Here is a 15,949-nt window from a genome sequence, read left to right as displayed (position 1 = left end):
TGATATCAAATTATCTGATCACCTTTACTTCGTAGAAGAGATCTTTGTGGATGAACTGCCTACGCTCGACTTAATCATAAACTCAGATTAGCAAACCACAAAGTGCTTTTGTTCACGTAACATGCTGGCCCTGCAAATTGAGATTTAAATTCAGCGAGTGAATCACTGGGGAAATAATGTTTAGCCCAAGTGCATCTGTAGGGCAGGTCAAAAAAGTCAAGATGGCGTCCTCAACCATGCCATCAAAGCTCCATACATTTTGAACAAGCTTTCTAGACCAACTTTAAAGAGTTAAACCACATAGTTAATCCCAAAGATGCTTTTTCTTTGAAGATGTTTCATTTCTCATCCAAGAAGCTTCTTCAGCTCTGGCTGGATGGTGGGGATGAAGAAGCTTCTTGGACAAGAAGAAAAATGTCTTTAAAGGAAAAATAATAAAGGCCAATTGTCTCTTGAAAAAAAGCACTTTTGGGACAGTTATGACCTGGATGACTGACAATCTCTATAGACATACAATCCTTGGCTTATTACCCTGTTTTCCCAAAATTAAAACCTCCCCGGATAATAAGCCTAATCGGGCTCTTGAGCGCATGCGCTAAAATAAGCCCTCCCCAAAAATAAGCTCTCCCCAAAAATATTGCAACACAGCAGCAGCCATGAGGTGACCACGCTTGCTCACCGTCTCCTACACTTCAAAAATAATAAGACCTCCCCAAAAATAAGGCCAAGTGCTTATTTCAGGGGTCGAAAGAAATAAGAACCTGTCCTATTTTCAGGGGAACACGGTATCAAACAGGGATCACAATTTCAATTGCTAAACAAGGCAGCTGTCAAAACGAGTTGTGCCCAGTGTTTGGTTTTGAATGATTGCTAAATGAATGGTTTTAAGCAGTGGTGGGTTCTGGCAGCCGCTACTGCCTGTTTGCTCAGGGACGCGCTGCGCACACATGTGCTTGAGGCGTGCTGTGTGCGCATGTGCAGTACAACAAAAATTGCTCTGCGCATGTGCAGAAGCCAAAAACAAGATGGCTGGTTCAGGGGTGTGGCAGGCCTGGGTCGCTGAACCAGTCCGAACCGGTAAGAACCCACCACTGGTTTTAAGTCAAGCATTGCCTGCATTCTGCTTATTGATCCATTATTTATAACAATAAAGAGAATTATGTTTACAAGAATTATAAATAATGCTTACTGACGTTCTGATTCGACAGGACTGATGCTGCCTCACAGGAAGTTTTGATTCTTGGATGCCTCGTCCTCTCTCTTTATCAGTTTGAGGAATCTTGTGGTTTAACATTTTATTAGTTTATCAAAGTATAAAATACAAAGAAAAAAACATGGGAAAGTAAAAAGAGAGGGAGGGAAAAAGAAGGGAATATAGTGTAACGGGAGAGAGAAAATAAAAATTTGCAGATGACGCTAAGCTGGCAGGAATAGCCAACACTGCAGAAGACAGGCTTAAGATACAGAAGGATCTTGACAAACTTGAACATTGGGCACTGTCAGCTTCTGCTTTGCTGTTGCTTCAGCTGCCATGAAACGGGGAGGGAGGGCATGGTATTTGGGTGGGGTTACTCGATGTGCTGGAGGAATGTTCTGGAGTTCACTGGATGGTCAGACTACGCATGCATGGGTGTTTCCCGCCTGGACTAACGGCACTGACATTCCATCTTCGTGATGCCTTTTGAAGTTATCTCACACCTGACACTTGAAGGACTTATGATTGGACTAGGCCTCTGATGCCAGGGGGTGTGGAATGGGCTATTCTATATATCAACTGCTTTCATGCCTAATTAATCAGACTTCGCTATGCAACCGCTCTTTAACCATTTTTAATTAGTAAAAGTACATTTGATTTTCCACGTATGGAGTCTCATGGTCTTTCTTTCCTAATTATTAAATGGAGTGGTGCTGACAATAAAATGAGCTGCTATCTAATAAAATGAAATTCAATGGTGAAAAGAGGAAGGTTCTACATTTAGGCAAGATAAACCAAATGCACAGGTACAGCATAGGTGGTACCTTGCTCAATAGTAGTAACTGTGAGAGGGATCTTTGAGTTCTAGTGGACAATCATTTAAATATGAGCCAGCCGTGTGCAGCAGTTGCCAAAAAAATCAACACAGTTCTAGGCTGCATTAATAGAGGGATAGAATCAAGATCCCGTGAAGTGTTAACACCGCTTTATAATGCCTTGGTAAGGCCACATTTGGAATCCTGCATTCAGTTTTGGTCGCCACGATGTAGAAAAGATATGGAGACTTTAGAAAGAGTGCAGAGAAGAGCAACAAAGAGGATTAGGGGACTGGAGACTAAAACATATGAAGAACGGTTGCAGGAACTGGGTATGTCTTGTTTAATAGAAAGAAGGACTAGGGGAGACATGATAGCAGTGTCCCAATATCTCAGCAGCTGCCACAAAGAAGATGGAGTCAAGCTATTCTCCAAGGAACCTGAGGGTAGAACAAGAAGCAATGGGTGGAAACTAATCAAGGAGAGAAGCAACTTAGAACTGAGGAGAAATTTCATGACAGTTAGAACAATTAATCAGTGGAACAGTTTGCCTCCCGAAGTTGTGAATGCTCCAACACTGGAAGTCTTTAAGAAAATGTTGGATAGCCATTTTTCTGAAACGGTATAGGGTTTCCTGCCTAGGCAGGGGGTTGGACTAGAAGACCTCCAAGGTCCCTTCCAACTCTGCTATTATATTGTATTAAAAAGGCACCAACTCCCAACTCCCTTTAGGACAGTAGTAGGTAACAACATTACAATCAGTTTGAGGATTCTGTGACAGAGCCATAGAAATATGCTAGACTTTAGTGACTTGAAGTTATGACATCATTGAAAAAATGATGTTTCACTATCTTAAACAGTTTAAGAATGATATAATTTGTTTGCAAGAAACTCATATCAAATCAACTGATCAAAAATATTTGATTAACCCAAAACTTGGTCAACATTTTGTAGCTTCTGCTATGGAAAAGAAAAATGGTATAGTTGTATACTTAAGAAAAGACATCAAAGCTGAATTAATTGAAGCAGATCCCTTTGGAAGATATATCACGTTAGATCTAATCTTAGAAGGGAAAAAGACATTACTTTTGGGGCTTTATGCTCCTAATCAACAGCAAGACGGATTCTATAGAAATCTTCATGCTAAATTAGTACAGTGAATTTGAATTTGAATTGAATTGATTTTATTTGTAGGCCGCCCTTTTCCCTGAGGGGACTCAGGGCGGCTCACAGAAACCAGGGAGAGGGGAATACAATACAATACAGTACTAAGACAACAACACATAATAAAAATGATACACAACATGCATACAACATTCGGGCGGGGTAATGGTCCTTATCCCCAGGCCTGACGGGCGAGCCAGTTCTTCAAGGCTGTGCGGAAGGCCTGGACGGTGGAGAGGGTACGAATCTCTACGGGGAGCTCGTTCCAAAGGGTCGGGGCCGCTACTGAGAAGGCCCTCCAGTGGGACTATAGGTCTTGTATACTACTGGGTGATTGGAATGGTGTGATAGACACTAAAAGAGATAAGAAGACTTCTCGCCCAAATACTAAGATGCGAGCAAAGCTACCCAAACCATTTTTTGACATGATGGACGACTTTGAATTGAGAGATATTTGGCGAGAAAGAAATGCAGAGGAATATGATTTCACTTTCTTCTCTGATAGACATCAATCCCTTTCAAGGATTGATTTTATACTAATCACTAATGATTTGCTTTCTAGGGTGAAGAAGACAAAGATTGCGGCTAGGGTCCTTTCGGACCATAACCCAGTTTGGATGGAGTTGGGAAGGGTAGTGCAGGCAAGAAGGTCTTGGAGATTGAATGAAAACTTATTTAGATATGAAAAGCATATTAATGATTGTAAAAAATTGTTATCTGAATACTTTGTTTTGAATATGAATAAGGGTACACCTATGGAATTCGTATGGAATGCAAGCAAAGCGTATATGAGAGGAGTGCTGATGAATATAAATAAAACACATAGATATAAACAAGGGCTAAAACGAACAGAATTGCAGTCCTATGCCAAGGACTACCTGTCACAGCTACAGCACACAGGCCTCTACTGGAGGACAACGATGTGATTTGTAGTCCACACACTTCACTTCAGGCAGGTTGGGGTCAGTTGGGGTAACCAATACGACCATAGCTATGGAAGGTCAGTTGGTCCTCTTGCATGATTTTAAGTTGATATTTCAAAATTTATTTTACATTCAGATGGAGAAAGGGATATTTTTTTGATTTCCCCAAATTTCATTCAGCTGCACACACCAAAGGAGAAGTTTCTGGTTTCCTGTTTTTATGGTAACACAAAGAATTTTTGCTCTTCTTCATTTGAAAATCTTGCAATTTCAGACATTGGTATCCTCCATCCCAACTGGAGCTCCTAAACCAATCCAGAGAACAGCCAGTTTAACCTTGATGATTTGGGGATAACGACTCCTAGATTTTCCATCCATCGTGTGGATGGTTTCCTTATTCCTAATAAACTGATTTAATTTGTCTAAAAGCATTCAATGCAATAGCGCATCCACCAGTAATTCTCAACATATGACTGTAATGGAGACTGCCACGGTGGTGAAGTGGTTAGAGTGCAGTACTGCAGACTACTTCTGCTGACTGCCAGCTGCCTGCAATTTGCCAGTTCAAATTTCACCAGGCTCAAGGTTGACTCAGCCTTCTGTCCTTCCGAGGTCGGTAAAATGAGGACCCAGATTGTTGGGGGCAATAGGCTGACTCTGTTAACCACTTAGAGAGGAATGTAAAGCACTGTGAAGCCAGTGATGGGATTCAGCCAGTTCGCACCTATTCAGGAGAACCGGTTCGTAACTTTCTAAGTAGTTCGGAGAACCGGTTGTTGGAAGAAATCTTTTTTTTATTTTTTCCCCACTTTACAGGGCTAATCCTATAAGGAAGGCAGGAAAGAAATATTCTGGTGTTGTTTCTAGCCTGATCTTTATTGCCCTGCTTAGAGAAACTGCCTCTCCGGTTAACCCTTATTACATTGTAACAGCTAAGGCCAAGCGCCCATCGGGGTGAGTTGGCCATGGCCACATTGTCACATGACCACCGAGCTATGCCTACCCAGCTGGTCATTATGGCAGAGAACTGGTTGTTAAATTATTTGAATCTCACCACTGTGTGAAGCGGTATATAAGTACTATTGCTATTGTTATTGCCCACGATGGTTGTATGTCATAACAGTTGTAAAAACGGTTGGCCATGTGTCTGACCCAATTTTATGAATATTAGAAACCTGGATGATGTGAACTAATTCTTATGCTTACTTTCTCTTTTATTTCTACTCACCAACATATACCTGGATAAGTGCTATGCATTTTGTGACGTTCTGTGTTTGATGGCTGTGGGGTTTTTTGTCCTATGATGTTTTTTTTTTAAGTTTTAAAGAATACACCGACAGAACAAGGTTTTCTTAACGCATGGGCCTGATGGGCACTTACCCATGGGACCCATGAGCTTAGGGGCCCCATACTAATATCTGTATTGTTCAAATCTTTATCATGTTGACTAGTTGTTGCTGTGCAGCATGTTTTTAATGTTTCAACGCTGATTTTGTTGGAAGTGCCAATAAAATAAATATATGCTTAATTGTATCGACCATTTGCATTTTTATTCCTGTGAGTAGTTGTCGTAGGGGCCCCATACTAGGGCCCCAGGCTGTTAAGATGGCCCTGCTACAGAGTAAGCACCACTCCTCTGATCTAAAAAAGACTCAGCTGTTTCTATGGAAACAGCCATCATTGCAGCACGTTTCTATTCTATAAAAGTTCCTCTTCTATAAAAAGTGTAACCACATCCTTTGGATGATGAATCATTCCATGAAATTTCCCTTGGTGTTTATGTTTTTTAACCCATAAAGAACAAAGGCTCTTAAGAGAGAGAGAGATTTAATTTCAATATAAGGAGAGCTGCAGAAAAACCTGAACAGAGAGCCTTCCTGGATCCGATGTTTTCCAGATGTGTTGGAATACAACTCAGAAGTGGGATTCAGCTGGTTCTGACCAGTTCTGGAGAACTGGTAGCAGAAATTTTGAGTAGTTCGAAGAACTGGTAAATACCACCTCTGACTAGCCCTACCCGCATCTATTCTCTGCCTCCTGAGTCCCAGCTTATCGGGAGGGAATGGAGATTTTGCAGTATCCTTCCCCTGGAGTGGGAGGGAATGGAGATTTTACAGTATCCTTTCCCTGGAGTTGGGAGGGAATAGAGATTTTACAGTATCCTTTCCCTGGAGTGGGGAGGGAATGGAGATTTTGCAGTATCCTTCCCCTGGAGCTGGGAGGGAATGGAGAGTTTACAGTATCCTTCCCCTGGAGTGGGGAGGGAATGGAGATTTTGCAGTATCCTTCCTCTGAAGTGGGGAGGGAATGGGGATTTTACAGTATCCTTCCCCTGGAGTTGGGAGGGAATTGAGATTTTGCAGTATCCTTCCCCTGGAGTGGGGAGGGACTGAAGATTTTGCAGTATCCTTCCTCTGAAGTGGGGAGGGAATGGGGATTTTACAGTATCCTTCCCCTGGAGTGGGGAGGGAATGGAGATTTTGCAGTATCCTTCCCCTGGAGTGGGGAGGGAATAGAGATTTGACAGTATCCTTCCCCTGGAGTGGGGAGGGAATGGAGATTTTGCAGTATCCTTCCCCTGCCATGCCCACCAAGCCACGCCCACAGAACCATTAGTATAAAATTTTGAATCCCACCACTGATACAACTCCCATCTTCCCCAGCGCAGCACGCAGTGAGGGCCTCAGGATGTCTGTGGAGATTCTTGGTCATCCAGGTCCTGGTTGTCCCAAAGGTGCTTTTTGCAAAAGGCAACTGGACTTCCTTGTTTTGCCTTGAAGATGTTTTGCTTCTCAGGGCCTCAGGAGTTTTTCAGGCCCTGTTCCAGAGCTGTCCCTGGAGGCCCATAGAGACTCCTGTTTTTAATCCCCTCTCAAGTTGATGGATCTGGCTTTATTCTAAGTTTTCTTATCCTGCAGTGCAGTGTTTCTCAACCTTGGCAACTTGAAGATGTCTGGACTTCAACTCCCAGAATTCCCCAGCCAGCGAATGCTGGCTGGGGAATTCTGGGAGTTGAAGTCCGGACATCTTCAAGTTGCCAAGGTTGAGAAACACTGCTGCAGTGTATCTTCTTTCTTTGGGTTCAACGCTTTCGTTTTATTTTGTTGCGCGGTTTATCTATTTTTTATTCTTGGTTGCAGTTTCCTTAGAAGTATGATTAAGATAATGTGTCATTTCCTAACCACACAGACAGGACAAACAATAGAATATCTATGGAGATTCTCTGTTATCTAACCCGGTCCCTCACTCATGCTTGTCCTAAAGGTTCTTTTTTCAAGAGGCAACTGGGCTTTCTCATTTTTCTTGGAAGACGTTTTGCTTCTCATCCAAGAAGCTTCTTCAGCTCGGACTGGATGGTAGGGAAGGGAAGGATTTATACTCCTTCCTTCTTGGGTGAGAAGCGAGACGTCTTCAAAGAAAAACCAGAAAATCCAGTTGCCTCTTGGGAAAAAAGGACAAGATAGAATAGAATAAGAGCAGAGCAAAACAGAACAGAACAGAACAGACCTTGGAGGTCTTCTACTCCAGCCCTCTGTTCAAGCAGGAGAACTTATACAATCTCAGACAAGCGACTGTCCAGTTTCTTCTTTAAAACCTCCATGGATGAAGTGCTGACAACTTCTGGAGGGAAGATGTTCCCCTGGTTAATTGTCCTCACTGTTAGAAATTTCTCTATTCCCAGGTTGCTTCTCTCTTTGATTAGTTTCCAACCATTGTTTCTGTCAGCTTCTGCTTTGCTGTTGCTTCAGCTGCCATGAAACGGGGAGGGAGGGCATGGTATTTGGGTGGGGTTACTCGATGTGCTGGAGGAATGTTCTGGAGTTCTCTGGATGGTCAGACTACGCATGCGTGGGTGTTTCCCGCCTGGACTAACGGCACCGACATTCCATCTTCGTGATGCCTTTTGAAGTTATCTCACACCTGACACTTGAAGGACTTATGATTGGACTAGGCCTATGATGCCAGGGGGAGTGGAATGGGCTATTCTATATATCAACTGCTTTTGCGCCTAATTAACCAGACTTCGCTATGCAACCGCTCTTTAACCATTTTTAATTAGTAAAAGTACATTTGATTTTCCACATATGGAGTCTCATGGTCTTTCTTTCCTAATTATTAAATGGAGAGGTGCTGACAGTTTCTTCTCCTGCCCTCTGGTGCTTTGGAGAATAGCTTGACTCCTTCTCACCCTGGACATAAACTGTTTCAACTTCTACCCTCAAGTCATTGCTATAGGTCATTGCATGCCAAAACAACTAGACACAAAAATAATATTCTCCCCTGTGCCATCACTCTGCTAAATACCTAATTCCCACTGCACTGCTTTAGGCTGAACGATATTTACCCATGTTGTAGGGCTGTATTGCTATTATCCTCCTATTTCTCATCTTTTCTCATTTTCTCATCTTCCCTACTATCTTCTCCTATCGGTATCTTATGATTTATCACATACTGTTTATATCTTATAATTAATGGATTGTATCTTATGATTTACGATCTATGATTCATCACTTTGTTGTTTACACGTACACTGGGAGTTTTTGCACAAATTCCACGCCCGAACCCCCCAAAATGCAATGTGCACACCTCCATGCAGGCGCACGTGAGACCCTGCACATGCCCTGCACCCCCACAAACGCATGCACAATCCCCCTGCATATGCCCTGCCCCTGTGCATGCATGTGCAACCTCCCCCCATGCATGCACCCTGCCTCCATGCATGCACATGCAACCCAATTCGCAATTCGCAATTTAATGAGCTTATATGCCGCCCAATCCCGGAGGACTCCGGGTGGCTTACAAATACGAAATAAAATAAAATAACACATAGGGGAAAGAAACATACACAGTTTAAAAAACACACAACATACATTTGGCTTAACTGGGGGTTGGACCTGATTTAAAAAATCAGCAACCCCAGGCCTGTCGAAACAGCCAGGTTTTGGTGGCTTTTTGGAAGTCCACAAGAGTGGGAAGGGTCCGGATCTGTACGGGTAGATCGTTCCATAGGGCTGGAGCAGCTACAGAGAAGGCTCTCCCCCGAGTGGTCGCCAGCCGGCATTGTCCGGTCGACGGCACCTGGAGGAGGCCTAGCCTGTGAGTTCTTATTGGACGTTGGGAGGTGTGTAGCAGGAGGCGGTGTCTCAGATATCCAGGTCCAATGCCATGTAGGGCTTTAAAAGTAATCACCAGCACTTTGTAGCGCATCCGGAGACCAATGGGGAGCCAGTGCAGCTCGCGGAGGATAGGTGTAACATGGGTGTACCGAGATACACCCGATATCGCTCGCGCAGCTGCATTCTGGACCAACTGTAGTCTCCGAACACTCTTCAAGGGCAGCCCCATGTAGAGTGTGTTGCAGTAATCGAGCCTTGAGGTGACGAGGGCATGAGTGATCATTTGAAGTGCCTCCCGGTCCAGATAGGGCCCCCTTGTATGCACCCCGCCCCCTGTGCATGCATGGCAGAGACCCAAAGACCAGCTGGCCAGCAAGAGGCATGCGCAGTGGAGCTGACCTGGGGTGGCAACTCATGTGCCATCCTAGAAGACGCTGCATGGCACCTATGGCACGCATGCCATAGGTTTGCTATCACAGAGCTATACTAATAAAAACAATCCAGTTGACCTGGGTTTTTTTTCTGACATTTGGCTCTTTTAGACATGTAGTATTTTAATCTATATCTTTACTTTCCTGCCTGCATTAACTAACTCTGGGCTAATCCGGCCATTTTCACTTCCATTTATTATTTCCTTTCCCTTCCTATTAGTTTCCACAAGGAAACAACTTAACTATTTTGCTTCCATTTATTTCGCATGTTTGCTCATGAACTTTCCTGCTTGTTCCTCTTTCATTCTAAGTTGTCCCCTTCCACAAGAGATGCCTGCTACCAGTTGAGCATCTCTAGATCGTGGTCTCCTCTTCTTATGATGGTTTGCTCAATCAAGCTTTCTCACTAAGCTTTCTAGGAACAAGGAAAAAATTAGACAAAGGGACCGATTTTAGTTGAATCTGTGTGACACACCATTTCTTGCTAACAGTAATGAAAATACCAACCGGTTTAGGACATTAAGGCTTAATAAACCACCACAGCTTTGTTTTAACTCCTGTGTGGTCACAACTCACTGCTACACAACTCAGGGTTTCTAACCTGGGTGATTTAATACTTGTAAAGCAAGATATCATTGCTTGCAATCTACTAACTAGAAGTATACATAGTGCATTGACGCCAATACACAATGCCGTTTTGTTGATTTGCAAGGACCTGTGCCCCTTGCAGCTAATTCTGGCACAAAGAATAGAATAGAATATTGGAAAATAGAATAGAATAGAATATTGGAACAAAGAATAGAATAGAATAGAATAGAATATTGGAATGAAGAATGAAATGGAATGGGACAGGATAGGATAGGATAGGATGGGATGGGGTGGGGTGGGATAGAATAGAATATTAGAAAATAGAATAGAATGGAATATTGGAACAAAGAATAGAATAGAAAACAATAGAATAATAACTTTATTGTCACTTTGAATGTACACTAATCGGCATATATTAAAATGAAATTTCATTGCATGCAACTCTCAAAGGTTCACCCACTTCAATATACGCTTCATAAACATGTCTAAATAAATAAATAAATACAAAATTATACATATACCCACATACGGAGAAACCTCACAGTTTAGTTCAGATGTATATGGCGAGAGACTAATCTTGCAAGCTTATCAGACGGATGTTATAGGGAACAAAGCTGTCACAGAATCTGGTAGTCCTGCAAGAAATACTCTAGCAATATTTTTCCCCCTAAAAATGTCTCCATCTTCTCCCCAACCCACGACTGAGGCAAGTTTAAGTCCTCTTTAATGGAACCAAGAGTAATAGAGAACTTTAATCCAATAATGTCCCACAGGGTCAAGGAGTTTAAGATCTGCTAGTTACCCCTCACTTGAACTCAGGGCACTGCAAGGGCAGAGAACTGCAAAGTTGGAGATAACCATCACAAGCCCAGATAAGGCCGTAGCAACATACAACAAATATACAAACATTTGTCTTTGAGGCCAACAAGAGACGTTAATATCAAAGAGCCAGAACAACATATGGTATCTCAAATTTTAACCTTTGGAAATTTAACTTTTACAGGTCATTTATATTCACAGCACCAATATCAGGCAATCAACGGCTGTTACATGGCTCCTTTCATCTCTACAAGGAAGATGGTAAATTATAAATGCATTATTAACTCTGCTAAAAAAAAATAGATGCAGCTTCTTTATAACTTTTCATTTTCTTCCTGCCTGCCTCCTTCCTCCCTCTCCTTTCTTCCTTCTTGCCTCCTTCCTTTCCTTCCTTCCTTCCTTCCTGCCTCCTTCCTTTCCTTCTTCCTTCCTTCCTGCCTCCTTCCTTCCTTATCCTTCCTTCTTCTTTCCTGCTTCCTTTCTTCTTCCTGCCTCCCTGTCTCCTCCCTGCCTCCTTCCTTCCTCTTCTTTCCTTCTTTCCTTTTCTCGTTTTCCTTTTCTTTCTTACTTCTTCGCTGTTTGCTTTTATTTTCACTGCTTCTTCTCTAATATTTGTATTGTTCTTATCTTCTTTTAAAAAAAGTATGTTAAAAAATACAATTAATGTCCGTAAGCAACCTTCAGCCAAGTCAAGAGAAAGACTCCAGCCATGGAGCAGAAGAGAGCTGCTAATGGGAGTTGATGTCCACCCATCTTAAAGTTGACTAGATTGAGAGAGAAAAACCCACCACTGCTCTTTGCACATGAGGAAACATTAAACTGATCGTTGTATTTCCCATTGCATTCCCATTGGTCACCCTAAGACCTGGTGGCTATTCTCAGCTTTTTTGTATATTAGAATCTATACTGATACTTGGATTAGGATTACTAATTGTACAAGTCACTCACCCCAAAGAGACGGAATGACGTTTATTTATCAGGATCTGGTATCGGAGAGGATCTGGAGTCAATCCTGATCTGGCGAGGGTTAGATCAAGCACCTTGGTCAGAAAGTCTTCAGATACATCCTGAGTCTCCCATGTGTGTTTTACAGTAACCGTTTCCTTTTTGAGTACTCTATCTCAGTAAGCTTCAGATCATTTCCGGCCTTACAAAGAATCAAGAAAAGGAAACTCCAACGAGTCAAAAATTAGCACAGCTTTTATGCTTCTGCTTTTAATAGCTTTAATATAGTTTTTATGTTGTTTTATTACTGATACTTTAATTCTTTTCTTTTAAGATGTGTTTTTATTTTATTTTCCATTTTCATTACGTACAGTCACATATATACTGTGCATAACCGGGGCCATATAACATTAAACAATAAACACAGCCATTCCTCTTGTCAACAATACCCCCCAAAATACAAACCCAATGTACCACTTCGACCCTCCATACACCCTTTCTTTCGCCCCCCTCCAACTTTCCTTCTTCCCTCCAACATTCCCCTCTACCCTACTTCCCCTCCCCCTCTATCACTCCTCTCTCCCAGTACACTCCCTCCCTTCCTTCTCACCCTCCCTCCCGTCCTCTCTTCCACCCTCTCTACCCCTCTTTCTTCTAGCCCTCTACTCCTCCCTTCGGTGTATTTCTACTATCTATTAATATATTCAGCTTGTCCTATTTTTACAGTGAAATTAAAGAGCAACAGTATACAAGTGCAATCACGTTACTATAAAATCTAACACATACTATATATCCCCCCCTCCCCCCTAACACCCCCCCTCCCTTCCCCCCCGACTTCCCAGAGCCCGTACACGGTATAGGTTTTTAACAAATACAGTCTAAAATATATTAAGACAAAGGAAATAAAAAAAAGAAGTTAATAACATCTCTGCATTAAACTCAGCTTCTTCCTGTTGCACTAACTTTAAGCAGTTTAGATTATTCCTAATCTTAAGCATAGGATATCTGTAATTTCTTAGTCCCGTATTTGTTTTGTATATAGTCAATCCATTTTTTCCAGTCTCGTTTGTATCTCTCATTTGAGCGGTCTTTAAGATATGCCGATATTTTAGCCATCTCAGCCAGGTTTGTGACTTTCAATGTCCACTCTTGAGTTGTAGGCAAGTCTTCCTTCTTCCAGTATTGCGCCACCAACAGTCTTGCTGCCGTTATTAGGTGCAGAACCAAGTTGGTCTCTACCGCTGTAAAGTCAGTACATATACCTAGTAAAAATAACTGAGGAGTAAACTTTATCCTTCTTTTTAAAATATTTTGCATAATCCACCACATTTTTATCCAAAATGCCTTAACCTTTTGACAAGTCCACTATATATGAAAATATGTAGAATCGAGAGAACCACATCTCCAACATTTAGGCTGTACATTCGGGTACATAAAAGCCAGTTTTTTAGGATCTAAGTGCCATCTATAAAACATCTTATAAAAATTTTCTCTCAGATTTTGTGCTTGTGTGAACTTCACATTTCTTACCCATATTCTTTCCCATGTATCCAACATTATTGGTTCTTCAATATTTTGAGCCCACTTTATCATACAATCTTTAACTAGTTCTGTTTCCGAATCCATCTGTATTAATACATTATATATCCTCTTTATATGCATTGAACTTTGATCTCTTATTTGTTTAAACAAATTATCCTCAACTTGGATAAAACCAGTTTTTTGGTCTATTTTCCACCTGGCCTGTAATTGGCCATACTGGAACCATGTTTGAACTACCTTCTCCTCTTTCAATACCTCTAAAGATTTTAGTTGTAGAACCCCGCTTTCCAAAGTGAGAAGTTGTCTGTAGGTGGTTCTATCCTGCTTTTGTGCTATATTCATATTTTCAATTGCATGTCTAGGAATTGCCCACATGGGTAATTTGTCATTTAGTTTATATTGATATTTTTTCCTAACCCGCAGTAAAGCATTTCTTAAGATATGACTTTTAAAATTCTTATCCAGTTTTTTGTTGAATAACAAGTAAGCATGCCAACCATATACCAGATCGTGTCCCTCGATATTCAGTATTCTATCGTTGGTTAAATGGGTCCAATCACTAATTGCGGATAGCGCCACTGCATCATAATTTTAGGTTAGGTAATTTCAAGCCTCCTCTCTCGCGTGCATCTTGCATTATTTTCATCTTTACCCTAGGCTTCTTTCCTGCCCATACAAATTTGTTGATACCCTTCTGCCATTCTAAAAGATTCGCATCTTTTTTAAGTATAGGTAGCATTTGAAAAAGGAATAAAAATTTTGGTAAGATGTTCATTTTCACTGCCGCTATCTTACCCAGCAAGGATAAGTTCAATTTCTCCCATTTTTTCATCTCTATCTGTATACACCACCAAAGTGGTTCATAATTGTGCTTATATAATTTCCCGTTTGAGGCTAAAATATTAACCCCAAGATATTTGACTTTTTTGACTACCTCACATCCTAGCATCCCTCCTAGTTCTTCCTTTTGTTTAGTATTCATATTTATAGCTAATATTTTGGTTTTTCCTAAATTTATTTTAAAACCAGACACTTGACCATATTGATTAATCGTATTCATTAAAACCATACTAGATTCCTGCGGTTGTTCCAATATTATGACCAAATCATCCGCAAAAGCGCGGACTCTGTATTCTTGCTGCCTAATCTTGATCCCTTTTAGACCATCCAAGCCCCGTATTTTATTCAACAATACTTCCAAAGTTATAACGAACAATAGTGGGGACAAAGGACAGCCCTGTCTTGTACCTTTTCCGATTTGGAAAGGGTCTGTTAAACTTCCATTGACGATGATTTGAGCTGTTTGCTGTTGGTATATTGCTTTGATTGACTGTAAAAAGCTATCTCCTATCTGCATTTTTTGCAATATTTTCAACAGAAATTGCCAGTTAACTCGATCAAAGGCCTTCTCAGCATCCAGAAATATGAACGCAGCAGGAATTTGGTTGTTCTTTCCCAAATATTCTAATGCATTGATAATTAGTCTAACATTACTCTTCATCTGTCTCCCCTGTATAAAACCTGTTTGGTCGGTATGTATCAATTGTTAAATAACCACCATTAACCTATTTGCTAGTATTTTAGTAAAAAATTTATAATCTACATTAAGTAATGAGATAGGTCTATAATTTTTTGGTTGGGTGTCAAAGATATAAACGCTGTCTTCCAAGATGGGGGCACTTTACCTTCCGTTTGAATTTTATTAAATAGTTCTCTAAGAGGTTCTACCATTTCTAACTGTAAATTTTTATAGTAAACCGCTGTCAAGCCATCTGTGCCTGGCGCTTTCCCTAACTTTAGTTGCTTAATTACCTGCAAGATTTCCCCTGAGGTTATTGGTTGGTTCAACTTTTGCCTGTACTCTTCTCTAACTAGGGGTATTTTCTCTTTATCTAAGTATTTGTCTATATCTAAACCCTTAATTTTATCCCCTTTATACAATTCTGTAAAAAATTCCTGAAATGCCTTTTGAATCTCCTCCTGTTGAAACACCTCCTTCCCTCTATAAATCAATTTGGTTACATTTCGAATTTTCCTTTATTTCCTAATCTGATAAGCTAACCATCTGCCCGGCTTATTTGCGTTACAAAAAGTGTTGTGTTTTGCATATAATAAACTAGTGGCTACCTGGTCAGAGATCAACATATCAAATTGGGATTTTAATATGGTAATTGCTTCCTTAACCTTTGTATTGCCTGGATTCAATGTTAACTCCAACTCTTTCCCTTTAATTTTCTCTTCCAATTCTTTTCATTTTAGCCCTTGTTTATGTCTATGCATTTTGTTTATATTCATCAGTACTCATCTCATATACACTTTGCTTGCATCCCATACAAATTCCATAGGTGCACCCTTATTCATATTCAAAACAAAGTATTCAGATAACAATTTTTTACAATCATTAATGTAC

General features: G+C 41.0%; 1 protein-coding gene across 1 annotated transcript in view; it reads right to left on the bottom strand.

The window, feature by feature from the left end:
- Positions 1-12,122, bottom strand: part of ADGRG5 (adhesion G protein-coupled receptor G5) — a 40,235-nt gene extending 28,113 nt beyond the window's left edge. Inside the window, exon 1 of the mRNA XM_032231086.1 lies at positions 12,001-12,122. The gene's annotated coding sequence lies outside the window, so the exon portion shown is untranslated. The remainder of the gene's footprint in view (positions 1-12,000) is intronic.
- Positions 12,123-15,949: the final 3,827 nt, after the last annotated feature.

The sequence above is a fragment of the Thamnophis elegans genome, chromosome 14 (genome assembly GCF_009769535.1).
Source record: "Thamnophis elegans isolate rThaEle1 chromosome 14, rThaEle1.pri, whole genome shotgun sequence".
Lineage (NCBI taxonomy): Eukaryota > Metazoa > Chordata > Lepidosauria > Squamata > Colubridae > Thamnophis > Thamnophis elegans.
Note: the sequence above shows the minus strand (reverse complement) of the source record. Positions and strands in the feature narration are given on the sequence as shown.